General features: G+C 37.3%; 1 pseudogene; it reads left to right on the top strand.

Moving 5' to 3' along the window:
• Window positions 1-4,137: 4,137 nt before the first annotated feature.
• On the top strand, window positions 4,138-4,378 carry LOC101119054 (NEDD8-like; annotated as a pseudogene).
• Window positions 4,379-11,065: the final 6,687 nt, after the last annotated feature.

Here is an 11,065-nt window from a genome sequence, read left to right as displayed (position 1 = left end):
GCAGTTGTTAAAATGATATTTTCAAAGAAAATTTAATGAAATGGTAGAATACTCCTAAAGAATCATTAACTGAAAAAAACAGTGACAAAAATTAGTGTTTACCACTTGATTGTAATTTTGTACCATATGTATATATGCATGCATATATGTGAGTATGCATGTGAGTGTATGTAAATGTGTGTGTGTGTGTGTTGGTACTGATATGTTGGCTGAGTCAGAGAAGAGATTATGTGAGCTTGGCCTGCGGCATTCAATCCACCACAACTTGGCAGAAGTCCTCTGTGAGTTTGGGGCAAACCAGTCTTCTGCCTGTCATAAAATCTGTCAAAACCAGGAGCTGTTGCTGATGAAATACAAACAAAAGAACTCCACACTGTAAGAAGGGTGAAGATGAAAAGGCTCTGAGACCATCTACCTCCTTTCCATACCCCAGGGGTAAATGCAACATTTCTTGTGGTGGCTTCCAGAAATGTATTCTCATGCAAGTATGGATCTCACCTTTATCATTTTTTTTTTTTTTTAGATACATGGAATTACAGTCTTCTACATCATTTTACTTTACACTCCATGTACTCTAACTTTTCATATCAGTGTTTTTTTTACTTCATAAAATTTTATGTAATGCTTTCTATGTGTCAAGCCATCCTCTAGCACTTTGCAAACACTGAATTCTTTAATCCTCATAAAAACCTATGAGATGGGTACTGTTCTTGTGTCCACTTAACAGACAAGCAAAGTGAGGCACACAGAGATTGTAATGCATGCTGTAGTGGTGAGGCCAGGTTTTGAATGAAGGTATGGCTCCAGAATCTGCACTGAGGTCTCAAAATCAATTTCTAATCACTAAGCTGAGCCTCTGTTTGGTATGTACAGACAGTATATACAAATCTTAGTATATACATGGGATTCCCTGGTAGCTCAGTCAGTAAAGAATCTGCCTGCAGCGCAGGAGACCCAGGTTTGATCCCTGGGTCAGGACGATCCTCTGGAGAAGGAAATGGCAATCCACTCCAGTATTCTTGCCTAGAAAATCCTATAGACAGAGGAGCCTGGCAGGCTGCAGCCCATGGGGTCGTAAGAGTTGGACACAACTTAGCAGTCAACTACACCACCACCAGCGTATACATAGACATCATCTTTCTTAACAACTGAGTGATATTTCATTTCATGAACAACCATGATCCAATAAATCTATAAATCTAATCTACTATTTATAAGTACTTTGGTTGTTTTCAGTTTTATATTATAAAAAAGTTACAAAAAATTGCATTTATCATCTATCTCTGTATAAACACACAAAATAGCCTCAGGATAAATCCTGGCAGTGATGTTGCAAAATCAAAAGGCCAATTTTTTAAACATTTGATAAATAACGTCAAATTATCTCAGAAAAATTTGCTATCAACCTTTCTGTTATTAACAGTTTATAAGAATGCTTATTTTCTTCACATCCAAATGCTCTGGCTTGCCAATTTATCAACAAGGAAGGGAGGAAGCTGAGATTGGTTTCTATTTGTACTTGCATTTTAAAAATTAAAAATGAGGTTGAACACATTTTTATATGTTTATTGAACAGATAATATTTTTCCTTTTATGAACTTCCTTTTATGTATTTTATCCTTTGTGGTTTCTCCAGTGAGTCTTTTTCTTATTGATTATCAAGTGCTTTTTGTTTTTGAAGGCTATTAGCCTTTTTCTGTCATATGTAATACATATGTATTTCCCCAGGTTGGAGGAAATCAGTGTCAGCCAAGTGAACATTGTGGAATCAGTAGTCTGGATACTTCCAGCAACACGGTATCAAGATGTGCAGTAGTGAATGACACAATGAATAAGTCATGGTGTTCCCTAGCATGTGAAAGTACAGAGTTGAAGGCAAGGGCTCTGGATATGTGCAGCGAGGCATCATGCCCAACCCTCTCAGAAGTTTCCAGAAGGGTAGTGTCACGAGATTCATCTCAGGATAAGACTGAGCTTCCAGTTAATCAGGTACATTTAAAGAGGTTTAAGTACATTGAACTTAGGAGGATTTTCAATAAATGTAATACTTGTTCTCAATGGTAGCTCAGGGCAAGGCATATACTTTCAAGTCAGTTGCCTAGGCTGAAACCAGAGTTTAAATATTATTAGCTCTAGGCCAATTACATAGTCTCTCTGTGTCTCAGAGTGTTGAGTAAAGGATGGCTCTGCAGATGCCCACAGGGGAGGCCAAGAGGTCTATCTGATGCATATTCTTCATGAAGACAAGATATTAAGGAGAATGACACCAAAAAACTAGCAGCAGATATCTCTGGCTGGTGAAAAATGAAAGTGTTAGTCACTCAGTTGTGTCTGACTCTGCAACCCTATGGACTGTAGCCCACCAGGCTCCTCTGTCCATGGAATTCCCCAGGCAAGAATACTGGAGTGGGTTGCCATTTCCTCCTCCAGGGGATCTTCCCAACCCAGGGATCAAACCTGGGTCCCCCTCATTGCAGCAGATTCTTTACCATCTGATCCACCTAACTGGTAGGACTGTAGAAATTCTATGTTTTTCTCATTTGCCTGCATTTTCACTAGTGAACAAACATACACTTTTACCATTGACATAAAATATTACTTTTAATAACCTGTTCTCTCCCAGTAGACTTTGTTTATTAACCTCAACTAACTCTGATTCATACCAGTAGACTTTGTTTATTAACCTCAACTAACTCTGATTCCTGCCATGTTCCTCAGATCTATCAGTCACATCTAGCTAGCTAGCTAGCTAGCTCTCCAGCCATGACCTTTCTACAAAGAATTCATTACATTCTAAAGTGAAAACAGGTCCAGGGGAAGAAAAAAGAGAACACAATGGAAAATACATGTAAGTAGGTCCTAAGATCCAACAGAGCTGTTATATTTTGAGAACAACTTTGGCTCTGAGCTTCCAGGAAGACAAAGCAAAAAAAGGAAGGAAAAAAAAAAAAATCTCATTTCCTTTACAGAAGAAAAAAGTTCCCCAGGGAACTTTTCTAGTTGAAGAGGCAGTAGGAGATAAAGAAGGCAACATTTTCAGAAATGTCAGCTCATACTAGTATTTCTTGAAATGTCTCTCAGTAAGAAGTAAGGTAACAATAAAACCCAGTTAAGACAATTTGGGGATGGGGACTTATCCGACGGTTCCTGGGCTTCCCTGGTGGCTCAGAGGGTAAAGCGTCTGCCTACATTGTGGGAGACCCGGGTTGGAACCCTGGGTTGGGAAGGTCCCCTGGAGGAGGAAATGGTAACCCACTCCAGTACTCTTGCCTGGAAAATCCCATGGACTGAGAAGCCTGGTAGGCTACAGTCCATGGGGTCGCAAAAAGTCGGACACGACTGAGCGACTTCACTTGCTTCACTTATCCGATGGCTCAGCGGTAAAGAATCTGCCTTCAATGCAGGAGATGTGGGCTTGATCCTTGAGTCAGGAACATCCCCTGGAGGAAAATGGCAACCCACTCCAGCAATCTTGCCTGGGAAATTCCATGGACAGAGGAGTCTGGCGGGCTACAGTCCATGGGGTGGCAAAAGAATCAGACATGACTTAGGGGCTGAACAACAAGACAATTTTGCAAGTCAGTAAAGTAGCATGGTCCCAAAACATGGTTTTTGGAAAGTCAGAAATGATTAGAATTAGACTATATAGTAACATGGAGACATTGCTTGTCCTTCAAAGAAACCCACATAATGAGCATTTTGCAATGCCTTCACCATAATGTGTGCGTCTTTCTACTGTTGAGATATTGGCTTGAACCATAGAATTTATACATGTATGAATTATCTTGAGAACTAAATCATGTTTTCTACTTTTGTTTTGTTACACCACACCTAATATACTTGGCATTTAAAACTCACTAACTGCTTTGATCCAGTGTCATATATACATTCCTTTTCATCTTTAGCTGTTGATATATGAATTTCAAACACAATTTATTTTTAAATTTACTTTGGATAAAATCAATTTGGTGGTTTGAATCACATAAAGTTTTATGAGAAAATGTTACAAGTAAGGTCCTTTTATTGCATGAAACTCAGAAATGCTTTACTATCAAAAATTGGGACTGAGAGAGGCATTGGGGACCGCAGCGGTAGAAGCAGCAATTTATCTGTGTGCAGCCCCAAACAGAGAGGAAGATGCTAATTAAAGTGAAGACGCTGCAGAAAGGAGATTGAGATTGACACTGAACCCACAGACAAGTGGAACAAATCAAGGAGCATGAGGAGGAGAAAGAGGGAATTCCCCCAGAGCGGCAGAGGCTCGCACAGTGGTAGACAGATGAATGTCGAGAAGACATCAGCTGATTACCAGCTAGTAAGTGGCTCAGCCCTCCATCTGGTATTGGCTCTGAGAGAAGGGGGTGGTCTTCGGCAGTGATGGACCCTGATCCATTTTACCTCCCTGCCCTGTCACTCATAATGAGGCATCATATGTCCTCTCACTCTGTGGGCCACCAGAGCCACCATCCCATCCCCTGACTGCCCAGTCTTGTGTGTCTGTTGGTGGGAGACTGTGAGGACCCCAGGAAGCAGTGTTCCTGGCCCAGAGGGCCCTTGCTGGCTACCGGGTTTTAATTTGCAGTCCTGTGTGCTTCCCTCTCTTATGGCTGTGTCCCTGATTCTCAATAAAATCTTTGTTGGCCAAAAAAAAAAGGGGGGGGATTGAAATGCTCCTTTAACTTATATCTTTTAATCATTTTGCATATTTAGAAAACACTTCAGATTGATGAGATGCTGTCCTCATCAGAATGCTTGATGTTCAAATTTAGTTATTGCTCTGATCTCCCTGCATTGTGTATTTTAAATATGAAATTTAAAATAATCCCCAGCTTTACTTAGGTATGATAAAAAGAGAGATAAAAATACACAAAATCACCCCTTTTTATATGCAGGTTGAGGTAAATAATCATAAATTACGACTACTTCAGTCACTCACTTCAAAAATGTATTCTGAAAAAAAATCTATTCTTAACTAACCAAATGGGGGTAAGGAGGATTGATTTTTTTTTTTTCCAGAAATGGTTTTGTTTCTTTACCTTGTTGATATAAATCCAAGAAAAACTAAAAGATCACAAATGTGGGAGAGTGACAGATTTATCTTTTTAACTGCTAGTATAATTAGATAGAAGATAATGATAGAAGATAGGCAGATAGATAGAAGGAAAGAGAGAAAGAAAATGGATTTTTTTGGTGTCTATTTTATTAGTTGCCACTTTTTCATCAACTCAAATAATGGAGTTTTTTTAACAGCTTATACTATGGTTTTCTTTTTTCCCGATTGGTCTTTAATCTGCTTCTAAGATTTAGAAAGTTACAGCAATGTACTATACCTAGTAAACTCTTATTAGCTTCATGAGTGGCTTGTATTGTTTTAACGTATTTCCTCTTGACATGGAAGACTATTCCACTATCAAAATATTAAAACCTTTGCAGGGCTCTGTCTGAATTTATGTTGGCAGCTTATTATTTAATTTGACTTTTAGCACATGAAAACTGAAGCAATGTAAGATATGGCATTAACTTTTGGATACTAATACATACTCTTCTTACATTTGTGAAAAGCCTTGCTTCTTAGTCTAAGTGCCCTCTGAGAACTGAAGGACCCTTTTGGGGTGAATCATGCTGTAATGAGGCTTCCCTTCTTTTCTGATAACTAATCTCCCGTAGAGGCTGACCCAAATGTAGTCACATAAAGATAAACTTCACTGTAGTAGAGTGTGTGTAGTCTAAACTATTATTAACAAAATAATATGAATCAAAGTAATTTTTCAAAACTAAGTTACAAATTTTAGGCTCTTATGAAATTTGAAGCATATTTGAAAACCTAATTGAATAGTTACATTGTTAATATTAGCAATTTTTTCAGTGTTTTTCTGAAAGCAGCTTTGAAACAAGACGACAAAGATAAAATGATGCTCTAAGTAAAAAAAGGTTATTCAGAAAATGAAGCAAATTTAACGACATAAATAAATCATTACTGCTAGTAAAGATACCAAGCTAGACTAAATAGTGCTCAAATAGATGCAATAAAAACATTAGTCCAAATAATTTCTACACTAGATGAATTAAAGGGTCTTATGTAATAAATTTCTACCAAACTATGATGAGTATACACTATTGACAGCTAACAGTTAGTGGGTGCTTGTCAGATGACACACTCGAACAGTATCATTGAATTCTCACATGAACTCTTAGAAGTAGATTCTATTATAACTGTGTTTTTTAAGTGAGGAGACTGACATACAGAGAGGTTAAGCAAATTTCCCAAAGTTACATGGTTATTAAGTGGTATATAGCCAGGATTTGAACCTATAATTAGGCATCATTGTCAAATATCTTAATCACCATACAGGCTAACCTGGCTCCTATCTATATTAATTAGTGGTATTTGCTTGTTATAAACATGAAAGTTACTACATGACAAGTTAAGTAACAGTGGACTAGAAAAGTTAAGGGAATTATCCCAAGTCTTTGGGTTAGTTAGTAGCAAAGCCAAGAATCTCGGTTTCCCTGTTCAGTGTGTTTCTCGAAAGTGTGCTGCCTCCTACTTATATAATATGTGAAGAAAGCCAGAAAGTAAATTTAGAAAGATAATCTGTGATCACCACAGAATAATTAAACATCATCAAAGTCGTCCAACCGTTTCAATTTACAGTGCCTGTCTAGGTGCTTCCTCACAACCCCACCCCCACCCTCCAGATTTCTATTCATCGGAGCATTTTAAAAAGTCGCAAGATATTGATCTGACTGAATTTCTTAGACAGGTGAAATTCTGCCACAAGTCCTGAGTTATGGCCATGAAGAAGACACAGTTCTAGCTCCCTCGCGCACTAGTAGAAGCTTGCTATTGTTTGGATCGCAGATTAAGAAGGTAGGAGCCTTCTGAGCTACACACCTACCATCTTTTATTAATTTTAAATTAACCTAGAAATTAAAGGGAGTTACTTTTATTAGAAAGAAAAATTGGTTTGATAATTATCTGAATAGTCAGCAGCTTGCATTTTATTCTCAGGTCAAGGCTTGAGTTGCTTACATAACCTTCAGAAACTCAATAAATTTCTCCCAGTCTTAAGATAAAAATTATGAAGCTTAATTTCATCCTGATTTCTGCCACTGAACACTGTCCAGTGGTTCTCCTATCTGTAATGTGTTCCCCTTATCAGATGATATAGGATAAGCAGAGAAATCTGAGGAGGTGTGATTGCTTTCAAGTCTGGCTGGACTTTCCCCTTTCTTTCCCAAATGCTAAGACTTGGGTACTATCCCTGTAAGAACTATTGAGGCACAGTTACAAGGAATGGGGCTGAGGCCTTGGAAAGAGACCCACATGACTACAGTGCTGGTTATCAGTCACATAATCTTCCTAGGAGAACACTTCCAATACTCTACAGATGCCCAAAAAATAATGTGCAAACCCACAAGCCTAGCAATTTCACTTTTAGCAACTCACCCTGGTGTCTCAGGGTAAAGAATCTGGCGGAGACAGGGGTTCAGTCACCAGGTCAGGAGGTTCCCCGGAAGAAGGAAATAGAGACCTACTCCAATATTCTTGCCTGGGAAATCTCATAGACAGAGGAGCCTGGTGGGCTACAGTCCATGGGGCTGCAAAAGAGTTGGACATGACTTAGTGACTAAACAACAATAACAGCGATTCACCATATACAAAGATTTATTCACAATCATAAAAGAATCCAACTCACAGCATCACTTCAAATAGTGAAGAAGCAACAATTCCAAATTATATACAGTACAACCAAATCTGTATATGGTAAAAGTCTAGCAATAAAGGATTTGTTCAATAAAATACTTTAATGCCATGAAATATTTTATAGCCATTCTAAACACAGAATAACTGTTGATACATGAAAATGGCAATAAAGAGTTCACAAAATATGATCTCTATTTTTTTAAATGTTATATTAATACTCTGAAATTTAATAAAGATTATCGTTGAGAGGTGCAATTACTGGTAGATTTTCCTTTCTTCTTTGTGAATTTTCACATTCCCTTAATTTTCCTAAATGAATTTGACATATTCCCCCAGTCTCATCTCTAAGCATTAACTCTTGAGTTACCACTAAATTTGACTCATATCTTGTCTAGAGTCCCATTCTAGCCAGGTGCTGCTGCCCTGACATCTGTCATAGGTACTGGTGACCGATCACTATTTCCTGGTCTCAGTTTGGCCTGTTTTGGGGGGTTTCGTTTTAGTTGCCACTGTTTTGTCAATGTTCTCTTGGTAAGGTCAAAGGGAAGGCCTGATAGGAGAAAACCTTTTTCCTTTCAGTCATTCTTGGACATCTTACTCGCTGCTGTGAGTTAAATGATTAATAATTTATTCAAAGCAAAACTCTGGTGTAACAGAAAAGAGGAGAAATCTTTCTCAAATCAATTTTACTAATGTTATGTATGTCAGAGTACATTATGTCACAAGGATGATCAGGCCTGTGAATGAATATTTATATAAACACTGACTAACAGAATGGTGTGTATAATATGATGAGTTTCTCCAAATTCTCTTTCTTACATAATAAATGTGTCCAAAGTAAGCAGGCATAAAGAAAAAATTGTGACCTTGTAGTTGAAAGGAGAAGAAACAAAAATGTTCTTATAAGACAAATATTCTATTTGTAAAGTTTCTGACTGAAACGTTTGTCTCACATTTGTACTAAACATTCAATGTCTACAGAAGGGTATAGGAGAGTTTTCCTGGAGGAAACTGTTTATCTGAACAGTTTAAGTTTTGTGTGGGTTCAGTTTCATGCAATCAGGTTTCACTTCCTGAAATAGATTGCTATTTTTTTAACCCATGATGAAGAAGCTATGTCAGTTTATATCACAGCAATTTGTTCAAGCTAGCCAACTTTAATTAATAATTGGGTTAAAAATAACTTCAGATCATCCAGGAACGTCATTGCTATGTGCAAACATAAATATCTTGTGTAGGCACAAAACTTTCAATGTAAGTTTGTATGTATTTAACTGTGCTCAAAAACCATTCTGAATTTCACAAGAACACCATGCTGGAAATGCAAATACAGAGCTTATGGACTTATTTATGGAACACCTGTCTGCAATGTGGCAGTCTCCAATGCTATTATCGAATGGTTCTTTTCATAAATTTTGAATATGCTCAATTATGTAACATAGCATCTATTATAAATCCAGTAGTAGTTTGGGCTCATTTATTTCCAGGTAGTTTTCAAATGCTTCCGGTTTGGTAAAATTCAAAAGAACTTCACCAAACACCTCCTTACTCTCACCCATCTGGAGCTATTCATACCTCGAAGGGTAATGAAATACTTCTACAGATACTTGCTAAGATTTTAAGCGAGTTATCAGAGTGTTGCTTTATCTGCACTGCTTAAGTTCTGAGAAGCTGCAGAAGTTAGTTCTCAAACTTATTCTGCTTTCAAATTATTGGAAAGATGATCTCCCTGGTGTTAGGCAAAGCAAAATTTGGAGAGATCTGGAAAATTTGGTTTATTCCAAACAGATTCCATGAAGTTTCAGAGTGGGTCTACATTTGCTCAAACCTGTTCTCTCCTTCCTACAGTCAGCTTGGTTCATAGTCATCTGGACTTGATTTTCAGAGAAGAACCTGGAGATCAAAATGCAGCTGCACAGCTTTTGTCAACCCGACACTTTATAAGTTGTGTGTACGCATGTGGGGTGTGTGTATGCTAGTATGTGTCTTTAGATCAAAATTACACTAGACATTAAAACTAGGGATTATTCAAATCAAGTTTTAAGGCTCCTACCCCTCCTCCCTAACTGTGGGTTTGCACTGGAAGGAACAGTGGAAAACTGTCAGGAAATAGATCTAAATGTTCCAAAACTTTTTTTGGAACTAATTTTTTTTAAGGCAGCAATCTATGCAGAGTCATTCCTTTCTGTAATTTCTTGGTCAAAGCACCAATACATTTATTGGCCTAAGTTCTTTTAGAAAAGAGGATGATAAAAATCCTTTTTTTACAGCTGCTTTCACAGAACTATGTATAGAGCAGTTATTCAAGAAATTTTAGTAAAATGAATGTTTGGCTAAATGACTAAATGAAAGATGCTATCTAAAAGATATCTTGAATTTTTATGATTAGTACAATTTTGTATTCTTTTGTATAATTATGAACTTTCATTTTAAAAATAAGATTTTATTTAAAAAATATAAAAATTCATGAAGTATTTTTTAAATTACAATATTGATGGCTACAAGTGATTCATTTTCTTAAATTTTAGTTACAGAAAAATTCTTTCATGGTCCCTGGGCATCCTCTAAGCATATTATCTACCCCAAAAGCAAATATTTAATGAAATTTGCATTAGCAAGCCTCCAAAATGGCCCACAATGATCCACATCCCCTGTTATCCGCATCCTTGTGTCATTTTCTCTTATGAGACACAGACTGGCTGTGTGTCACCAACAGACTATAAGAGCAACAATGTATGACTCTCAAGGTTGTCTGATCTCTTGAATCACTCTGGGGGAAGCCAAGCACATATTATGAGGTCACCAAAGCTGTACTTTGAAGAGGCCCATATGGAGAGAACTGAAGCACCTGGTCAACTTGTCACACCTGTCAGGGAGCCACTTTGGAAGCAGGTCCTCAAGCCACAGTCAAACATTCAGATGAATGTCACCCTGATCTGACTCCCATTACAAAAGAGTCCTAAGTGAGAACTAATCAACTGTGCCTTTCTTGAATTACTGACCTAGAATTTGTGAGCATAATAACTCATTATTTTATCCCATTAAATTGTGTGGTTATCTGTTATACCGTTGTAGTAACTGGAATAATATTTAAATATGCAGCAAATTTACAGATTTAGTTCTCACTTTTAAGAGTATAGAAAATCAATAGAAATTCTAAGATCAAGCACATACTTAAATCTTTCAATAATCTTCTGTCAAATTTCTCCTCTTAGAAAAGTTTATATATTAAGTATATTCAATTCTAGACCACTGAAATTCTGGGCTGGCTTTTCTAGCCTTTAGCTGCTTGTTGGATTTACATCTTATTCCTCTTTGAAGACCTGCCCCTTTTACTATCAATATTTACTGGTGCTC

Source organism: Ovis aries, chromosome 8, assembly GCF_016772045.2.
Source record: "Ovis aries strain OAR_USU_Benz2616 breed Rambouillet chromosome 8, ARS-UI_Ramb_v3.0, whole genome shotgun sequence".
NCBI classification, from domain to species: Eukaryota; Metazoa; Chordata; class Mammalia; order Artiodactyla; family Bovidae; genus Ovis; species Ovis aries.
Note: the sequence above shows the minus strand (reverse complement) of the source record. Positions and strands in the feature narration are given on the sequence as shown.